The following is a 7,184-nucleotide window of genomic DNA, read 5'->3' on the forward strand; positions in this document are numbered from 1 at the left end:
GCGCTTTACACAATTGATGTGTGTATGGATTGGGATAACAGTTTTATGAGCCCCTAATAAAATATTAAAAAAAACAAATGCGCTTTACACAATTGATATGTGTATGGATTGGGATAACAGTTGTATGAGCCCCTAATAAAATGTTAAATAAATAAATAAATAAAAATAAAAAGAGTAAAAAAAAAAGAAAAAGATTCACACTCATTGATCATGGAAGCAACAGTTAAAAGATCAAATGGCTTATTACATTTGAAAATCAGTTCCATAATACCCTTTATAGTGTAAAAGAACAAAGCTGTCAATTTGTGGACTAAGCCATAGTATTTTTTAAAAACTTTTTGTTGTGAATTAGATTGGAGTGTACATATCAAATCATCATTCTTGCATTCAACAAAACCTCCTAATGTCTTGCTTGCCTTGTCCAGCACCCCACTAACCATTATTTTTTGCTGATCTCAATCTAGTAGTATATTATCCTTCCCTTCACCCAAGTTAACATCTATGTACCCTCTAGCATATTACTTCCCCTTCTCTTGTTAGCCCTGATAACCATCAAACTGTTTTTCTTTCATGACAGTGGTCTCACTCAGCAAAATGTTCTTCAAATTCATCCTTGTCATGAGGTTTTTCAATTTCATAATAATTCTTTAGTGATGCATAGTGTGGTAGTTACATGATTTTGTGTCAACTTGAAGTGTAGGGGTGGAGTCTAGTCTGTCAATCAGGTCACAGCCTGATGGTGCATCCTTATGGGTTTGACCTCCTCATAAAGAAGGCCCTAGGCAGCTCCCTATCTCTCTAGTTCTCTGCCTTCACCTTCCTGCTGGTGAGTCACATGGAGACCTGTGAAAGCCCTGGAGATGCTTCTGCTTCCATTAGGTCCGCAAGACTTTCCACCCACTGGCCTGTGATCTTCCAGCATTCTGCATCATTGCACGTGGCTTTGTGAGTCTGAAGACGGACTTATGGACTAGTATCAGACTTAGGGACTTGAGTTAGACTGGGCTGGGATGTTCTCTTGATATACAATTACTTCTTGATATAGTTCTTTCCTACATATATATGAGTGTCACTGGATTTGTTTCTATAGGCAACCCAGCCTAAAGCACACAGTATTCCATTTTGTGTATGTGCTAAAGTTTATTTATCTATTCTTCCACCTATGGGCATTCAAGTTGTTTCCATCTTCTCACTATGGTAAATAGTAGCTGATACCAAGGGCTCAAGTAGAAAGCAAATGTTTTGAGAATGATGAGGGAAACAAATGTAAAAAAGTGCTTGACACAATGAATGTATGTATGGATTGTGATAAGAGTTGTATGAGCCCCCAATAAAATGATTTTTTTTAAAAATAAAGAGGAGGAAAAGTTAAAAAAAAGTGTACTGCAGTGAACATTGGTGTACATGTAGCTGGTCATCTCATTCTTTATTTCGTTAAAGTATATACCAAGCAGAAGGATTGCTGGGGTTTTTGGTATTTCTATTCCAAATTGTTTGAAGAAAGCATAATACCGTTTTTCATAGTGCTGTTGCACAGTCTCACTAGTAGTGTGTGAGGGCTTCAATTTCTCTGAACCCTAGCCAGATTTTGTATTTTATGGTTTTTTGAACTGTATTATCAAGGCTGAAGTGCGGTGGGATATCATCTTTGATTTTGATTTGTATCTCCCGAATGGCTAGTGATCCTGAGCATTTCTTCATGCTCATTGGCTGGCTAGAAGTCTTCTTTTGTGAATTGTTTGTCAGTGTCCTCTGTTCATTACTAATTTGATTACTCATCTTTTTTTCTTATTGAAGTGTTTAAATTTTCTAAAAAAAATTAGAGATTAGTCTCTCATCAAATATGTCATTGTCAAAAACTTTTTCCCTCTCTGTGGGTAATCTTTTTATTCTTTTTGTCTTTTGATGTACATTTTCATTGATGTTAGGAGCCACAGACTCAGCTCCCACTCATATTGACCCTATGTACAACAGAATGAACCCCTGTTCATGCACCATAATCACAATGATGGTGATGTTCAAGCCCATTGTTGCAGTCACTCTGTCAATCCATCTTGTTGAGGTCTTTCTCTTTTTCATTGCTCCTCTACTGCACCAAGTGTGATATCCCTTTCCAGGGACTGGTCTCTCCTGAAAATATGTCCAAAGTACACAAGATGAAGTCTCATCATCCTTGCTTCCAAGGACCATCCATGCTTCTTCCAAGACAGATTTGTTTGTCCTTTTGACAGTCCATATACTTTCAGTAGTCTTTGCCAGCACTGTAATTCAAATGTATCACGATTCTTCTTCATTGTTCACTCTTCAATACTCACTTTCATGTGCAAAGAAAGAGACCGAAAATGCCGCAGCTTAATGAAGCACAGCTAAATCCTCAGATTAACATCTTTGCTTTTCAACACTTTAAAGAGATCTTGTGCAGCAGATTAACCCAATATAATGTCCTTGGAGATCTTTACTACTGCTTCCATGAACATTGGCTGTGAATAAAAGCAAGAGTATACTTTCAATCTTTTCTCTATTTATCATGATGTTACCTATTGGTCAAATTCTGAGAATTTTTGTTTTCTTTACGTTTAGTTGCAATCCATATTGAAGCCTGCAATCCTTGATCTTCATCAACTAGTACTTTAAGTCCTGCTCACTTTAAGCAAACAAGGTGTTGTCAACTGCATATTGCAAGTTGTTAGTATGCCTTTCTCCAATCCTAATGTCATATTCTTCTTGATATAGTCCAGTTACTACGATAATTTGCTCAGCACATACATTGAACAACTATGTTGACAGAATACAACCCTGATGCACAACTTCCTTGATTTTTGAACTATGCAGTTTTCCCTGGTTCTATTTGCACAACTGCCTCTTGATCCATGTACAGGTTCAGCATGAGCACAATGAAGCATTCTGGAATTCTTCTCAAGGTTATCCATATGTTCTTCTCAAGGTTATCCATATGTTCTTATGATCCATACAATTAAATATCTTGGCACAGTCAATGAAACACTAGTAAACATCTTCCTGGCACTCGCTACTTTCAGCCAAGGTCTATCTGACATCAATAATGATATCCCTTTTTCCATGTTCTGTTCTGAATCTGCCCTGAACCTCTGGAATTTCCCTGTCAATGTACTGTTGCAACCCTTGTTGGATGATCTTCAGCAAAATTTTATTTGCATGTGATATCAATAATATTATTCTATAATTTGAGCATTTGGTTGGGCACCTTTCTTTGAAATAGGGCAAATATGGATCTCTTCCAATCAGTTCCCTAAGTAGCTGTTTTCCAATTTCTTGGCATAGATGAGCGACTGCTTCATCAGCTTGTTGAAACATTTCAATTGGTATTTTTATCAATTCCTGGAGCCATGTGTTTCACTAATGTTTTCAGCACAGCTTGAACTGTTTCCTTCAGTACCATTGATTCTTGAAATGGATAAATGACCGATTCTTTTAGGTATGGTGACTGTGTTCTTTGCATCTTCTTTTGATGCTTCCTGGATTGCTCAGTATTTTGCCAATAAATTCTTTCAATAGTGCAATTCAAGACTTGAATTTTTCCTTGAGTTATTTCAGCTTAATATGCTGAGAATGTTCTTCCTTTTTGGTTTTCAAACTCTAGGTCTTTACAATTTCATTTTAATATTTTACTTTGTCTTCTTGAACTGCCCTTTGAATTTTTCTGTTCAGATCTTTGACTTAATCATTTCTTCCATGCACCTTAGCTACTTTAAAATTAACAGCAAGTTTCAGAATTTCTTCTGACATCCACACTGATCTTCTCTTTCTTTACTGTCTTTTTAATGACCTTTGCTTTCTTCATATGTGATGTTCTTGATGTCATCCCACAGCTTATCAGTCTTCTGTCATTACTGTTCAGTGCATCAAATCTGTTCTTGAGGTGTTCTCAAAATTTAAGTATGTGTTAGGCTGGGTTGACTAGAGAAACCAATCCAGAGATATTCATATATGTGTAAGAAAGCTTTATATCAAGAAATAACTATACATCAGGAAAACACCCCAGCCCAGTCCAACTCAAATCCATAACTCCAATACTAGTCCATAAGGCCCTCTTCAGACTTATGAAGCCACATGCAATGATGCAGAATGCAGGAATATCACAGGCCGGTGGGTGCAAAGTCCTGTGGATCCAATTGCAGTGGACACATCTCCAGGGCTCTGGCAGCAAACAGGGTTTGCCAGTGGGAGGGTGATGGCTGAGAAAGGGAGATTCCCAGGACCCTCTTTATGAGGAGGCCATGCCCACAAGGAGGCACCATCAGGCTGTGATCTGATTGACAGGCAAGACTCCACCGATACACTTTTACATATCTTCACGTTGACATGAAATTACGTAACTACCACAAAGTGGAATATACTCAAGGTCCTATTTGACTCTTGTGAACTTATTTTAATTTTGTTCATCTTACAACTGAGCTTACATATGAGCAATTGATGATCTATTCCACAGTCAGCAACAGGCCTGGTTTTAGCTGCTGATATTGGACTTCTCCTTCATCTCTTTCCACAGATGTGGTCAATCTGATTTCTGTGTATTCCATCTAGGGAAGTCCACATGTATGTTGTGTTGTTGGAAAATGTATTTGTGATAAACAAGTCTTTGGCCTTGAAAAATTCTATCATGCAATCTCCAGTTTCATTTCTATTACCCAGACCATATTTTCCAACTACTGAAGTCTTCCTCTTTGTTTACAACTCTTGCATTCCAGTTACCAATAATAATCAATGCATCTTGATTGCATGTTTGATCAATTTCATATTGAAAATATTGGGAGAATTCTCTAGTTTCTTCATCTCTAGCTTTTGTGGTTGGTGTTATTTGAATAATGGTTGTATTGGCTGGACTTCATTTATATGCATAGATTTTACCCTATCACAGACAGCATTGTACTTCAAGATCGATCTTGAAATATTTTAATGATGAATTCAACATCATTCCATTTAAATCTGTCATACCCAGCACACTAAGCCATAAGAATGTCTGATTCAAATGTCTAATACTAGTCCATCTCAGCTCACTAATGCCTAGGATATTGATCTTTATTGGTCCATTTTTGGCGACTTCCAATTTTCCTAGATTCATATGTCGTACATTCCAAGTTACAATATCAATAGATGTTTATGGCTGTTTTTTTTTTCTCATTTTGAGTTGTTCCCCATCAGCAAATGAAGATCCCCAAAGCTTTCCTCCATCCATGCCGTTAAGGTCAACTTTACTTTGAGAAGGGTGTTTTTCCTCAGTATTGTGTCGAATGATTTCTGACCTGCTCAACGTCGACCACTATATCTAACAATGTTCTGCTGCTATTCATGAGGCTTATCAGTATCTTATTCCTCAGAAATGGACAGTATATTCCTTTTTAAGTCTATTCTTAGTCTGGAAGCTCTGTTGACACCTGTTCACTTTGGGTGACCCTCCTGGTACCACTGACACAGCATGCAGCATGACAGCTACTCACAAGCCACAACAGTACAGCAAACTGATGGACAGGTGGTGATTGGCGCACATAGTGTATTATTTATGGGAGGTCTCAGTCATCTATTGTGTCTTTTGTTGGGTGTTTTTCATTATTTTTGAAGTGTGTTACTACCATGTTTTAGGGCCCTTAAGTTTGTCCCTATTTTTTTTATGAATGATCTTAACAGTTCTAAGGTTTATATTTAGGTCTTTACTCCATCTTGAGTTCAGTTTTGCATATGGAGTGAGACATGGGTCCAGTTTCATTCTTCTGAAAATAGACATAAAATTTTGGCAGTGCCAAGTGTCGGAGAGGCTATTTCTTCTCAATTTAATGTACTTTTCCCTTTTCTACAAATTCAGTTGTCCATAGGTGGATGTATGTATTTCTGGGTCCTCTCTTCTATCCTATTGGTCTACATATCTATCATTGTTTCAGTATCAATCTGTTTTGACTACTGTGGCTGTGTAGTAGGTTTTGAGATCAGGAAGTGAGAAGCTTCCTACTTTGTTTTCTTCTTTAGTATTGCTTTCCTTATCTGGTGTCTCTTTCCTTTCTATATAATGTTGGTGATTATTTTTCTACATTTTTAAAGAATGATGGTGGGATCTGTATTGGAATTGCATTGCATTTATAGATTGCTTTGGGTTGCATTAACACTTTCATAATATTAAGTCTTCCTATCCATGAACATAATATATCTTTATTTATTTAAGTGTCTTTTGGTTTCTTTTGGTAATGCGTATAGGGTTTCTTTGTACAAAGATTTTGTTTCCTAGGTTAGATTTACTCCTAAGCATTTAATCTTTGGTGTGTACTGTAAATGCTATGGTTTTCTTGATTTCATTTTCAGACCTCTCTTTGTTAGTATGCAATTCATTTGTGTATGTTGACCTTGAACTCTGTCATGTTACAGAATATTTCAATAATTTTCAACAATTTTGTTGTCGAGTCTTTGCGATTGTCTCTACACAGAATCTTATCATCTGCAAATAGAGTTTTACTTCTTAACCAATTTGGCTACCTTTCTTTCTTTTTCACAGGTTTTACATTTCACAGAGTTTCAGGAATAACCCTGTTGGCATAGGCATTGGGCTGCTAACTGCAAGGTCCATTGGAAACCACCAGCTGTTTCTTGGGAGAAAGATGAGGTTTTCAAATCCTGAAACAATATGCAATCAAAGAAACCCATAGGGACACTTCTATTCTGTGCGAGATGGTCACTATGAGTTAGAATCAATTCAATGCCTGTGAGTTTGGTTGCATTTTTGGTTAAATTTCAGCTAATCAACTTTGTATTCAACAGTTTAAACTATTAATCAAACACTGCATGGTTTACCCACACTGCCATGGTTTACCCCTCTCCTACTCTTTAATTTCTCTTCTCCTTCATGTAGACTACCATCTTCCACTTAATTCAAATTATTATTCATCAACTGTTCCATTTATTGCTTTGTGTCCTCTCCTGTGCCCTCCTTCATTTGTCAAAATTGGTTGGCAGGTTTTTTCTTAAAGGATTCTATACATGTCATTCCATAGTCTTCTTTTTTGTGGGGGGGGGTTCTTTTTTTGTTTTTTGATCGTTTTATTAGAGGCTCATACAACTCTTATCACAATCCATACATAAATCAATTGTGTAAAGCACATTTGTACATTCATTGCCCTCATCATTCTCAAAACATTTGCTCTCCACCTAAGCCCCTGCCA

The sequence above is a fragment of the Echinops telfairi genome, unplaced genomic scaffold (assembly GCF_000313985.2).
Source record: "Echinops telfairi isolate 266 unplaced genomic scaffold, ASM31398v2 ScPeMD7_7;HRSCAF=31, whole genome shotgun sequence".
In the NCBI taxonomy this organism is placed as follows: domain Eukaryota; kingdom Metazoa; phylum Chordata; class Mammalia; order Afrosoricida; family Tenrecidae; genus Echinops; species Echinops telfairi.